The sequence below is a fragment of the Balaenoptera acutorostrata genome, chromosome 6 (genome assembly GCF_949987535.1).
Source record: "Balaenoptera acutorostrata chromosome 6, mBalAcu1.1, whole genome shotgun sequence".
NCBI classification, from domain to species: domain Eukaryota; kingdom Metazoa; phylum Chordata; class Mammalia; order Artiodactyla; family Balaenopteridae; genus Balaenoptera; species Balaenoptera acutorostrata.
In genome coordinates this window covers 35,309,625-35,325,020 of record NC_080069.1, presented here as the reverse complement: position 1 = coordinate 35,325,020, position 15,396 = coordinate 35,309,625, and the positions used below count along the sequence as shown (strand labels likewise).

General features: G+C 34.0%; 1 long non-coding RNA gene across 1 annotated transcript; it reads left to right on the top strand.

Annotated features, from left to right (window-relative positions):
* The first annotated feature begins 613 nt into the window (after nucleotides 1–613).
* LOC103010567 (uncharacterized) lies at nucleotides 614–14,930 on the top strand. Its single transcript, XR_450534.2, has 4 exons — nucleotides 614–881; nucleotides 8,879–8,926; nucleotides 10,806–10,879; nucleotides 14,530–14,930. It is a non-coding gene; the product is annotated as an uncharacterized LOC103010567 (long non-coding RNA).
* The last annotated feature ends 466 nt before the right edge of the window (nucleotides 14,931–15,396 follow it).

The window sequence follows — 15,396 nt, the reverse complement described above, 5'->3', positions numbered from 1 at the left end:
TAAGTTTTGAAGCCTAGTAGTGAAGGAAAATAAGGGAAGGGGGGGCAATGAGTAGAGAACAATGGGTTTTAGGATTGGTTAATTGTGGGAACTGGCAAATCAGACAATAGGATGAATTAAACAAAGATTATGAACAGTAAGTAGAATAAAAAGGAAAATCAATGCATGATCAGGGTAAGGGTATTATTGGGAAGGAATAATAGGGTCTATATTCTCAAATTGTCACATACAGATTATAGTGATAGGATACTTATTAGTCTATATGCTTACAAGTTTCATTTCTCTCTCTTCCATTCTATACATCCTCAAAATAAAGTTAAAATGGGAAAAATTACCTATATTTAAGAGACTAGACTTACAGCACAAGCTCTAATTTTCTTGGTTTTTATTCACAGATACACAAATGCAGAAGAGGAAGTATAAAACTGGTGGAAGTAAAAGTCATCTTTCCACCTGGACTGGGTTTTTTGCTCTATCTTGGCTCTGATATCTTTATTTATTATATCAGTGTTGTTCAAAAGTGATCTTCCTCATCATCAAATTTTAATTTCCCTCTTTTTAATTTGTTCACTCATTTTTGCCATTCCAGTCATTCTCCTGACTGGTCTTTAACTCTTTTATCCATCTACTTCACAAGATATCTAGTTTTGTTATGTTTCCCAGACTTTCAAAAATTTATTTTGATACTGATGTTTCAAGTTACATGTGGCGACAGTCTTTCAAAAGATATGCCCACCTGATTATACCTGTCCCACTGTGGAAAATGAATTTTTGTTTCACACACATTCTCAGATTACAAATTCTTGACTCTGTACATTGAACCCACAGTCATAACCAGGAATTATAATCCTCCCTATCAACCACTTACTTGATGACTTGAGGTAAGTTATTGAATGTTTTCATATTATATAGAAAAATATAAATTTCCAGTTTGCCACTTACTAGTCACGTAACTTAGAAGTATTGAATGTCTCTGAACTTCAGTGTCTATTAAACTGTGGATGAGGATACATATCCTGCACTTTTGTCAGGTAGTATTAGATGTGAGTATAAGAACCTGACACAAAATAGGTACTTAGTAAATGGAACTTTCTATTACATAACCACATATAGCATATCACACACATATATACATACACACTTTATTTTTTCAGGGGATATAACTTCAGCTCTGAGCTTCTTTATTTTTTGAAGGTTATTGAGTTATTGCTGACGACTAAAAATTGTATACATTAGAAGTGATGGATATGTTAATTAACTTGATTGTGGTAATTATTTCACAAAGTATATGTATATTAAATCTTTGAAAAATCATTGTACGTTGTACATCTTTGAAAATCATGTTTTACAATCAAGCTATCTAGTTTTTATTGACTGAGAATCTTATACATATTCTTTATGTTTATCATAAAAGTTTTTGTGTATACTTGATTTTTATTATCCTGCTACTACCCACATTCCACAGAACAATGTCAGGCCTATGATAAAGACCTAATATGGCCCTGAGCTCACTGCTTTAAGTACCAACAAATGGAAGAATTAAGAGACAGCATTCTAGAAAAAGTTTTATACCAACTGCATGCACATTAGCTGTCATGCCACCACTCCAAAGTCCACTTTGTTATCTGTTCTAGTCTAGACAAGCTATTTGTCCCTCTTAAATTTTTCATTTCCAAACATAATCTTGTACTCAGAATATCTAACAAGTTCTGCATTCCATCCAAATAACAAAAACTTGATGGTACTCTGGATATTTTTATTGCTTCATTGCAATGAAGTCTTTTGTCTTTGACCTGGAGTCTTTTATCTTCTGCCAGCATCCATTAAACTAGTTTGTGTATAGGGTAAAATTTCATACCTTTTACAGTTCTTAAAAGTTGTAAACTAGAATCTTATATAATTCCAAAGAATATCTATTTGTGTAGATTTTTGCTATCTGCTGATGTAGCCACTAGCTACATTGAACATCTTTACATTTAAATTATTAAATGCAATTAAAAATTCATTTCCTCAGTCACACTAGCCACGTTTAAAATGCTCAGTAGCTACAGGTAGCAAGTAGCTACCATATTGAACAGTGCAGATATAGAACATTACCATCATTGGAGCAAGTTTATTAGACAGCTTATTTAGACATTATCTAACCAACGAAAAAATTAGTACATTTACTCTCTTTTCCTATCCATACTTTAATCTCCAAATTTAGTTGCCTTCATATTGTTCCTTAGTTTTTATCTTTTAATGTTATGTATAGTTATATTATTTAATTTATCAGATTTAAGTCATATTCTTGGTGCCTACCTTTGAAAAAATGAGAAAATAAGAAATTTTATGTTCCATACCCTACCATATACCTTACTCTTTCACTTTAAATATGTTTTTCTAAACTTCCAACAGTAAGGATTATAAAAGGAGCATCTTTAAAAATGTTAAGTATCCACTTCTTACTATTCTAGGATTTAATTTACCCCAAATACTGTAATGTAAGTGCCTGACATTAAGCTTTTGATTGCCAAGGCATCTATTTTAAAATACATCCTTCTTGAATAAACATACTGCCATTTGTATGACACAGTTACTAGTGAAAAAGCCAGATAAGAACTTAAGCTTCCCCCACCCACTTTCAGACCCTGGGTAACCTAGGTAACTGATGGCTTGATTGACCCCCTCTTCTCCTTTCTTATACCCTAATTCCCACTCTTGTGCTTTCAATTAGCCAATAAAGAGTGAACCTGCAAAACTCTAGACACCCCACCCTTGGACCCTAATAAAGGCAAATCCCAGGTCTGCTTATGCTTTCTCTCTCCCTCGCTCTCTCTCTGCTACCTGAAATCTCACTTTATGGCCCTTAGGCATGCCATGTACCCTCTAGTACCTATGAATAATAAATCTTTTTCCTCAAAGGTCCCTGATGGTTTGTGCTAAAGTATGTCTTGCAATTATAAGAACCACAAGGGTAGGTTCAGCCACAACTTTGAGCCCAGTGGAGGAAATATCTGTGGGAGCTTGATGTGAGTAATATTGGGCCAGGTGCATGCCCAAGAGCATAAACAAGAGCATCACTATTTTTTTTAGGACTTTTTTTTTGATGTGGACCATTTTTTAAAGTCTTTATTGAATTTGTTACAATATTGCTTCTATTTTATGTTTTGGTTTTTTGGCCACAAGGTATGTGGGACTTAGTTCCCTGACCAGGGATTGAACCCATGCCCCCTGCAGTAGAAGTGCAAAATCTTAACCACTGGACTGCCAGGGAAGTCCTGAGCATCACTATTAATAGGCTGAGACTGACACAACAGATACTTTCTGCCAGTATTCAATAACTCATCTGGGCCCTTCTCTTCAGAAATTCTTCCTCTAATAACAATGGAGGTTCTCCTTGATCCAACTTGAATATCACTTAAGGTTTTATAAAACAGATTCGTTATTTTATTTTATTTTATTTATTTTTTATTCTGGGAAGACTACAACATGAGATCTACTCTAACACATTTTAAAGTGTATAATACAGTATTGTTACCTGTAGGTACAATGTTGTACAGTAAATCTCTATCATCTTGTATAACTGAAGCATTATATATGTTGAACAGCAGTTCCCCATTTCCTCCCTTCCCAAGCCTTTGGCAACCACTATATTACTCCCTGTTTCTATGATTTATTTTATATTTTTTAATATACATGAAATTATGCAGTATTTGTCCTTTTGTGACTGTCTTAGTTCACTTACTATAAGGTTCTCTAGGTTCATCCATGTTGTCACATTTGGCAAGATTCCTTTCCTTTTTAATGATAATATTCCATTGTATGTATATAACACATATTCTTTGTTCATCTATAAATGGACATTTAGGTTTCATATCTTGGCTGTTTTGAATAGCACTGCAATGAACATGTAAGTGCAGGTATCTCTTTGAGATCCTAATTTAAATTTTGAATACATACCCAGAAGTAGGATAACTAGATCATATGGTAGTTCTATTTTTAATTTTTCTGAGAAACCTCCATACCATTTTCCATACTGGCTGCCCCATTTTACATTTCCAGCAACAGTGTACAAGGGTTCCAATTTCTCCACAGTGCAGTTTAAATGAAAAATAATTTAGGTTATTGTCCAGCCACATGGATTTTGATGCTTCTGAAGGTAGAGAAAGATACAACTTCAGTACTGGTCAAATGAAGTTTTCATATTAACTTTTTGGGAGGAGGTGACAACAAAAGCATTTTTGCATTGTCCAAATGGGATCAATCATCTTAGACCCCTGAATCACAAGCCTAAATGACATTAAACTTTAATAAAAGTCCATGTGTTTTTTAAAAAAAGGATTGGAAAATGACTTCACTTCTGGCCATAATGGAATTATAGGAAAGACCTTAATTTTATCATTTTAAACAACTGGAAAACTATGAAATAAAGGTGTTAGACATCAGACAACAGGCAGTGCAGGATGGTGATCTCTTTGACAAGGAAAACAAATGAAGTGGAAATATATGGTTGTCACAACCTACTACCTGGAGCTTTTCCAGGCAATAGGACAGAAAAAGGAAACTAATAACCTCCCTGGTAATTTCACTGACTTAAGGAGACAGAATTCAGAGTTGATATAGGTGAATGGACTAGAATTTATATGAAAAAAAATCACAGAGAAAAAAGAGATGACCAAAGGAAAAGCTATAAGAATTGGCAGAAAGTTCTCTTTGAGTATTTGGCAGAATATTGGCCTGTGTATACATGTCAGGAAACTATCCAAGGTCAAGGAAAGAACTACCAGAAAGGAATAGGCTGAAAACATACCAAAAACCACATACAGCTGAAAATAGTTTGTGTTTCCACCAGCCAGTATAGAAAGACCTCTTATATATGGGTGACTGTGTAGAGTTCTCATAACTTTGTTGCCTTAGTAAAGGGGCCAAAGTAATCCTAGAGTAAAGGATGGTCCAGACCCTTCATAATGAACCCTAAAAGCCATTCTTGAAAGGATCAAACTGATTCCAAGTGACTTAACTGCATGTGAAAATAAAGTTCCAAAATACTTTAAAAATTAACTCAAAATATAGCACTCAACAATGTAAATTCACATTATCTACCATCTAATAAAAAAACTACCAGTTATGCAAAGAAGCAGAAAAATACAACCTAAAACCAGAAGGGAAAAAAAAGTAGAAACAGAACAAGAAATAAACCATGTGATAAAAATTAAAAGACAGGTGCTTCAGTGTCGGGCACAATGGTTTTGCACTAGGAACTCTGGTTTGAGGGGTTGGGGCAAGGCCTCTGCCCACGGTCCCCTACAAGCAAGTGAAACTAGATGAAACACACACACACACACACACAAAAATTAAAAGACATAGATGTTAAAATAACTCATAAATATACTCCATATGTTTAATAAGATAAAGGAAATTATGAACATGAGAAAAGATATGGAAGGTATAAAAAAGACCCAAATTGAACTTTAAGAAATTAAAAATAATTTTTCAAAAATCCAACACTGGATTGGATTAACAGATCAGACACTGCAGAATAAATGATTAGTGAAGTTATAAAGAAGATGTGAGATCTATCTATCTATATAGATAGATAGATAGATCTCACATCTAGATATATATGGAATATTACTCATCCATAAAAAAGAATAAAACCTTGCCATCTGCAATGACATGGATAGACCTAGAGGATATACTAAGTGAAATAAATCAGAGGAAGATACTGTATGATCTCTCTTATATGTGGAATCTAAACAAAAGAAAAGGAAAAAAACAAGCTCATATATAAAGAGAACAGATTGGTGGTTTCCAGAGGTTGGGTTGGGTGTTGGGAGAAGTGGGTGAACTGTTTGTTTTTTTGCTGTTGTTTAAATGTTTTTAAAAAGACAGCATAAAATATTACAGACCAATATCGCTTATGAATACTGATGCAAAAATCCTCAAGAAAATACTGGCCAACTGAATTCAGCAAACTATTAAAAGTATCATGACCAAGAAAGATCTACTCCCAGAATGCATGGATGGTTCCATATGAAATTCAATCAATTTGATACACCATATTCCCTGAAGGAAGGGAAAAAATAAACACAATTGATATATAAAGACATTTGACAAAAGTCAATACCCTCTCATGATTAAAAATCGTAATAAATGAGGAATCAAAGGAAACTTCCTCAACATCATAAAGACCATATATGAAAAATTCACAGCCAACGTCATATTTGATGGTGAAAGACTTTTCCATGAGATCAGAAATAGGACAAGGATGCCTGCTTTTGGCACTTCTACTCAGCATAGTATTTGATGTTCTGGCTATAGCAACTGGATAAGAAAAGAAATAACAAGAAGTCCAAATTGGAAAGGAAAAAGTAAAATTGTCTCTGTTCACAGAAAACATGATCTTTATGTATAAGACCATAAATATTCCATTACAAAAACCTATTAGACCTAATAAATTTGACAAGTTTCAGGATACAAAATAAACACACAAAAATCAGATGCATTTCTATACACTAAAAATGAACAAGCTGAAAAGGAATAAGGAACCAATTCAATTTACAATAGCACCTAAAAGAATAAAATACTTAGCAATAAATTTAATGAAGAAGGTGAAAGACTTGTACACTGAAAACTACAAAATGTTGCTGAAAGAAATTAAAGAAGATATAAATAAATGCAAAGACATCCTATATCCACAGGTTAGAATATTTAATATCATGAGGTTGGAAATACTCCCAAAGCTGACTACAGTTTCAATACAATCTCTAGCAAAATCCCAGTGACGTTTTTGCAGAAATAGAAAAACCCATCCTAAAATTCATATGGAATCTCAAAGGACCATGAATAGTCAAAGCAATCTTCAAAGTAACAAAGTTGGAGATCTCACACTTGTTGATTTCAAAACTTACTTCAAAGCTACAGAAATCAAAAGAATACTGGCATAATATAGACATATGGACCAGTGGAATAGAATATAGAGCTCAGAATTAAATCCTCATTTATATGGCTAATTTATTTTCAAAAGTGTTACCAAGACTATTCAATGGGGCAAGGAGAGTCTTTTCAACAAAAAATGCTAGAAAACCTGCATATCCACATGTAAATGAATAAATTGGATCCTTATGTTACACCATATACAAAAATTAACTCAAAATGAATCAAAAACCTAAATGCAAGAGCTAAAACTATACGTCTCTTAGAAGGGAAAAATCTTCATGACATTGGTTGGGGAAATGTTTTGGATATTGTACAAAGAGACAAGGCAACAAAAGTAAAGAGTAGATAAATTGGATTTCATCAAAATTTTAAAATTTTGTGAATCAAAGGATACTATCAAGAGAGTGAAAAGATAACCCACAGAATGAGAGAAAATATTGGCAAATCATATATCTGATAGAGGTTTAGTATCCAGAATATATAAAGAACTACAATAAAAAATGACAAGACAATCAACCTAATTAAGAAATGGGCAAAGGATTTTTTAAAATTTATTTTTATTCATTTCGTTGCTGCACACGGGCTTTCTCTAGTTGCAGCGAGTGGGGGCTACTCTTCATTGTGGTGCACAGGCTTCTCAATGTGGTGGCTTCTCTTGTTGCGGAGCACAGGCTCTAGGTGTGTGGGCTTCAGTAGTTGTGGCTCGCAGGCTCTAGAGTGCAGGCTCAGTGGTTGTGATGCACTGGCTTAGTTGCTCTGCGGCATGTGGGATCCTCCTGGACCAGGACTCAAACCAGTGTCCCCTGCATTGGCAGGTGGATTCTTAACCACTCTGCCACCAGGGAAGCCCTGGGCAAAGAATTTGAATTAGACGTTTTTGCCAAAGAAGATACACAAATGGCCTATAAGCACAAGAAAATATGCTCGACATCACTAGTCATTAGGGAGATGCAAATATATGTCACAATTAAAAACCAATTCACACCCATTTAGGACGGCTATTATTGAAAAAATGTAAAATAGCAAGTGTTGGTGGGGGGAAATTGGAACCCTTGTGCAATGCTGGTGGGAATGTGAAATGGTACAGCCTGTGTTGGAAGACAGTTTGGTAGTTCGTCAACAAGTTAAACAGAATTATCATATGATTCCATTTCTAGGTATATACCCAAAATAATTAAAAGCAGAGATTCACACAGATACCTGTACACCAATGTCCATGGCAGCATTATTCACAATAGACCAAAGTTGAAAGCAACCCAAGTGTCTGGCAATGGGTGAATGGATAAACAAAATGTGATATACATATACCACAGAATGTTACTCAGCCTTAAAAAAGAATGAAATTCTGCTACTTGCTAGAAAATGGATGAACCTTGAAACATCATGCTAAGTGAAATAAGCCAGATACAAAATGACAGATAAGATATGGTTCCACTTATATTAAGTACCTAGAACTCATAAAAGCAGAAAGTAGAATACAGATTACTGATACATACGGGTGTGCACACCACACATCACCTGAGATATCTAAACTTTTTTCACCTGGATGATGAAAATAGTAAGAGTATGAATGTAAAGTCTTTTACCTGTCTCTGAAGGCCTCTAAAAGTACTATTTTGAATTTTTTTAATATGAGAAGTTTAACTTCTAAGCTAGAGAAGGAATGAATTGGGAATAGTTACTTAATGGATACAGACTTTCTGTTTGAGATGAGCAATTTCCAAAAATGGGTAGTAGTGATGGTTGTATAACATTGTGAGTGTACTTAATGTCACTGAACTGTACACTTAAAAATGGTTAAAATGGTCAATTTTATGTTACATACAGTAAAAACAAAGAAATGAAACATGGCATATGTCCTGGAGGGAGCATGTCTTTTTTTCCCATAGGGTCTATGCAGACTTGCCAGAATTTTCATGCTCTCTTTTCACCATTTTCTAATTATTTTCCTTCCAAGGGATTGCAGGATAGAATTCATTTCAATTTCTGGAGACTTCCTTAACAGGTGAGCAAAGTTTCCCTTTATAAGTTTTGATCTTCAGAGCTCTAATTATTTAAAGTACATATATGTCAAAACAAAAATAAGATGAAAACTACTGGTTATTTGTTTACCCTTAGCACCAAGAAAAGGGCCTCAGATGTTAGAAACTTAGCAATAAAATTTTTGTATTAATCTGAATAAATACATATATGTGTCACTGTGTGATCCTAACTTGCTATAGCCTTAAAAAAAAAAAAAAATTCAACCACCCTTACCGTGAGATCTGTTTTATGCTTGGGTTTTCATAAAATCCTTAAGGTCCAAATGAAATATTGCACATTTTAAGTTCAAAACATTGTCCTAAAATAGTGCATTTATTGAGGCTTAGGAAATTTCTACTTGAAACAAAAAGTAAATACAAAGCTATGCTTCCTGGTGGGAGCTGTTCCCTCTGTTCACCCCCCACCCCACCCTGTGGGCTGTAGTTGTGAAGATAAGATGTTCTTCTGGCAGCTGCTGAGTAACTCCTGAAGTGCCTCAGAAAACTCATTGGTCTATGTTTCTGTTGAAAAATGTCTAATAGCCTTTGGGCAAAATTTATAGTGAAGAGAAAAAAAAAATAAGTTAAATTATGTTGTGAGTGAGTCTCTGAGCTAACTAATTGTATGTATTGTTGTGAAAATGTGTAATTAGAATTCATATGTTAACATGTTTGAACTGAAAATGCTTATAAAGTGTTATCATGTTGGTAAGCAATTTAAAAATCATCTCAGTGACCTTAGCTGCTGGAGTAAGCCAAGGTTGATAAGCCCCAACAAAATTCAAGGGCCTGCTTGGATTTTACTTGCAAAATTTCTTGAAACAATGTAGATGGACTCCTAATATTGAATCCCTCTGACAAAGGAAAAAATGCTGTCTTTTACAAAGTAAAAAATTCTCCTGATACAAAAATTGTAACTTCTTCAAAACTTGGTCCATTTTTCTTGAGGTAAAAGAGGTCACACTTAATGGGATTTTGGCCCCACCTACTCCTGATAGATTGACTAGGTCAGACTTTTAACCCCTTTGTCCCAAAAGATGATAAGATTGCAATGCCTTTTTGGCAGGCCAACTACCTAGGTATGGAATAGGAGTCTGACAAGCGGACCTGCATCTTGTTGCTGAACTGTTTAGTGACAAGGAGACAAATAGATTTTGACTGTCATCCAGGAGACACCTGGTGAGTTGTATCAATAGTTAGAGAATAAGGAGGGAGGATCCCACAAAGTTAAAAAAGAATCCATGATTGTTGTTCACCCTTCTACATTACCAGAAAGAGAACCCACTTTTCCTCTGATCCATGGTGGTAACTATAGAAAATACTCTCTGGTGATCAAGGGAAGTTTAGTTACTCAGAGATGAAGTGAGGTTCATTCTTAAAATGAATGGGAAAAGAGAAATTAAAGAGAAGTTCTGGCAAAACTCCATTGAGACTATTGAAATTTGGCTTATCTGGCTAGCACATAAAGTAGCCTTGCAAGTTTTGCTGGATGACAAGGAATGGGCATCACTCAGTCGCTAAGTGATCAAGACTATGCTCCAAGCCACCATGCCCCAAGCCACTATCCCCACCACAATATGAGTAGGAAGAAGAACATGTAAAGACTGATCAGCTCTTTTTGAAGTGGGTCTTGGCATCCATTATTAAACAGTAGGGTACCTGACATGATTCTATTATCTGATAAGCATTGTGGGTGGCAATAGGGGAAGCTAAAACTTCCTTAGGATCACCATAACACTGATCTGGGCTTACAATGAAAAACATGAGCATCCAGGTAATAAGATAGTCACCCAGGGTCAGACTGACTGGTTTGTTCAATTGATGCTGCCTGACAATCTGAGAAATTTTTCTTTTGTGCCTCAGAGAAAGCCTCCAAAAAACTGATTCAGCCACTGGACAACAAGTTCCCCAGAATAGAAGCTTTAACACAGGTCAAGGTAAGTATTATTTAGGCTAAGGGAGGCAAGAAAGAAAATGAAGAAAAGGATCATGTGGACCTGGCTATTAAGCCAAAATGTTCCAAAAGAGGAGATTGATAGTTTTTCTTTAGAAATTAGTAACAGAAGTAACTTGGGGAATGCTCAAATATTTGTAAAATAAACAGCACACATCTGTATAAACAATGAATTAGAGAAGACACCAGAAAGAAAAAATAAATATCTTGACCTAAATAAAAATGAAAAGAACATACCAAAATATTTGGGATTCAGCTAAAGGAATGCCTGAAGAAAGTGTATAATATTCCGTTGCTTATATTAACAAAAAAGAAATATGTAAATAACTGATCTAGCCTCTATCTTAAAAAGCTAAAGAATATATTAAACTCAAATTAATAGAAGATGAGAGATGGAAAAGACAAGCACTAAAACTTATAAACTAAAAAGACAGAAAAATAGAGAAAAATCAATAAAACCAAAACCTGGTTCTTCAAAAATATTGATACACTTAATAAACATCTAGCCAGACTGATAGGAAAACATGAAGGAAGACCCAAATTACTCAAAGTAGGAATGAAATATGGGGTATCACTACAGATCCTACAGATAATAAATGGAGAATAGGTATATTATAGACAATTATGCTAAAATTTTAGTTACGAAGATGAAATGGACAAGTTTCTTAAAGAGCATAATGTACAAAATTCACTCAAGAAATAGATAAGATGAATAGCACTATATCAAAGAAATTTAATTCATAATGGAAATCATGTACCAAGACCACTGTTTCATGTTTCCACAAAGAAAACTTCAGGCCATGATGGCTTTAATGGTGAATTCTACACAACTGTTAACAAGAAATAATGTCAATTATACACTAACACTTAGAAAATAGAAAATGTGGTGACACTTCCCAATGCGTTTTCTGTGGTGAGTGTTACCATGAAATAAGAATCATAAGATATTACAAAAAGAGGAATATATAAATATCCCTTTAAAACCTAGATACAAAAAATCCTTAACAAACTTGCTTATGAGGATGTAGGACAATGGAACTCTCACACTGTTAATGGAAATGCAAAATGGTACAGATACTGTAGATGTTCTCTCTTACCACTTGCATTCAATATTATACTGGCCATCTTAGTTCAATAAAGTTAATAATAATGTTATTATTATTAAACAGAATAAAAACAAAGTAAGAAGTTTATAATCTCCAATGACATTGCCATATATTATACGTAAGATATATAATAGTCTCCAAAACATCTATAACTCTATATTCTACCAACAAACAATCGCAAGAGAAAGTTAAAGTTGATCTAAATAAATCTCCCTGGATCAGAAAACTCAATATTTTGATGGTATAATTTCTCCTCAAATTGATCTATAGTGTCAAGGTAATACTCCTAATTGGAATCTCAACAGGGATTTTAGAGAAAATGACAAATGATTCTAAAATTTACATGAAAAAAGTAAAAAAAATCATAATAGCAAAACAACAAAACAAACAAGAAGAACTTTACCTGCTTAATTTCAAAACTTAATACAAATGTATATTGATCAAGAGTGTGGCATTTGTGTGAAGATAAATACATAGATCAATGAAACAAATATGAAGTCCAGAAGCAGACCCACATATAACCAATTCTCTGAAAAGATGCAAGGCAAGTCATTGTGGGAAAGGATAATCTTTTGAGGAAATTGCAAAGGTATAATTTAATATATATTTTAAAATGACCTTAAACTCTTGCTTCATACCATATAAAGCAATTAAATGGAAATAGATTATAGAACTAAATGTAACACTTTAAAACTATAAAACTTCTAGAAGGCAATTTAGGAGAAAATCTTAATCTTCAGTAAGGCAAAAATTTCTTAAAAAGAGCACAAAAAGTATGAAGTATAAAGAAAATGATGATTAAAAATTGGACTTCATCAAAATTTAAGACTTCTCCTTAAAAACACTGTTAAAGGGCTTCCCTGGTAGTGCAGTGGTTGAGAATCTGCCTGCCAATGCAGGGGACACGGGTTCGAGCCCTGGTCTGGGAAGATCCCACATGCCGCAGAGCAACTAGGCCCGTGAGCCACAACTACTGAGCCTGCGTGTCTGGAGCCCGTGCTCTGCAACAAGAGAGGCCACGATAGTGAGAGGCCCACGCACCGCGATGAAGAGTGACCCCCGCTTGCCGCAACTAGAGAAAGCCCTCACACAGAAACGAAGACCCAACACAGCCAAAAATAAATAAATAAATAAATAATTTTTTTAAAAAAACGCTGTTAAAGAATCAAGAAGGGAATCCTCAGCCTTGGGGCAGTGGATGAGGAGGGTTATAGGTATGGAGAAATATTTACAATACATTTATCTTGATAAAAGATATATATATATATATAATATATAACATTCTTTAACTTAAAACCAAAAATAGGCCAATATATCAATCAGCACTTGGCATAAAATAGACTTATTAAAGACCATGAAGCATGTGGAAAATGTTCAACATCAGTCCCTGTCAGGGATATGAAAGGTAAAATCCAATAAGAACTCTATATTTGTTAAAAATAAAATTGGTAATTCCATTCATTGTGAGGAATGTGCAGCCACTAAAATTCTAATACATCCCTGATGGGAATGCAAAGTGACATAGCCTCTTTGGAAATATATGGCAGTTTCATATAAAGTTAAATATACCCTTAATACAAGATACAGCAAACTAAGTCCTCTGTATTTATGCAAGAGAAATTAAAACATTTCCACACTAAAGCTTAGAATTGAATGTTACAATAGTTTTATTCACAAAAGCTAAAAACTTGAAATAACCCAGTCTAGCAAGTGCTGAATAAATAAGCAAATGTGGAATGGCCATACAACAGAGTATTGCTTAGATTAAAAAAAATAAAACAAAACAAAAAATACTTACTGATATATACAGAAAATTGGATGAGCCTCAAAAGCACTATGGCAAGTAAAAGAAGTCAGACACAAAAGAGTAAATACTTTTTTTGTGATTCCATTTATATAGACTTCTCGAAAGGCAAAACTATTGTGATAGAAAGCAGACTAGTGGCTGCCAGGGCAAAAGACAATGGTGGGAGGCATACAATAAAACTTTTTAGGATGAAGAAAATATTCTATGTCATGGTGATAGATAAAAAAATGATACACTTGTCAAAACTCATTGAATTATACACTCAAAAATACTGAATTTTATTTTGTATAAACTAGACCTCAGTCTAGGTGACAAAAATATTTTTAAGTAAACTACATTGAATTATGTAGGGAATTATGTGGGTTAGTTATATTTACTCACTGAAATGAGGTGGCTGTAGTTCTCTAGTATTACTTACATCTCTGTACAGCGTCCTCTGAGCAGGATCCATTTGCTGCCACTCCTCCTAGGTGTACCCCATAGTCATGTCCTTAAATGACACTGATGGGCATCATAAATGTGCTGTTGGGAACTAATGTTTATTATGTTTACACTTGAAAGTTTAAAACAAAAGTTACAAAGCATATCTATCATGGTCCCAATTTTGTCTTAGGCTTTGGGGTCACTCACATAACTAGCACAATATTATTTACATGTCCTAATATATTTTTCTGTTTTTATTATCTCTAACTATTAAATTTTATTAAATTTTTCTTGCAGGTAATGATATGATCACATGATTTCTCTCCTTTACTCTGTTAGTATGGTGAACTGCACTGATTTTGATTCTTAGCTCAGACTGCATTCTTGAAATAAATGTAATTTGGTCATCACGTGTTAGCTTTTTTATATATTTATTGATTCAGCTTGGTTATCTTGATTCAGAAGTTAATATGGACAACTAAATAAGCATGTATAGCCAGAAACTGTTTAAGCAGTTTTGATGGAGCTGCCCTACCAAATATTCAAACGCTTTTTAAAGCCTCAATAATTAAAACAGTGGTCTTGCTACATGATGGAGCATACTGACCTAAACAACAAAAGAGACAATTAGAAATAGATGCAAATATGTACCATTTCTTAAATGTAATAAAGATGATACCTCAAAAGTATGTGGAATAGCTGGATTTTTCCATAAATGTCATAGGGATAATTTGGTAGCCATCTGGGATAAGAAAGTTAGATCTTTATGCTATTCAGCAGAATAAGCTTCAAATGGATTAGTGTGTAAATGTAAAATAAAGTGAATCAAGTATTAGAAGATAACATGGAAGATTCTTTAACAATTTGTGCCAAAACTGACTATATAAGAAAAGACTTAAATACTTCATTATGAAAATGAAAGCTTTCTTTATGGCAAAGAAAGCAATCATAGTAAGGTTAAAATATAAATTATAAATTGAGGTTACTCATCACAGGTAAAGGGCTAATCTCCATAACATATGAAGGGTTAGTAGGCATTGACAAGTGAAAGATCAACAAAATAGTAGAAAATGTGTTACAGAATACAGTACACCAAGAAAGAAATACAAATGGACCACAGAGTGATGCTCTATGTCACTCATGACAAGAGAATTCTGAGAAAAG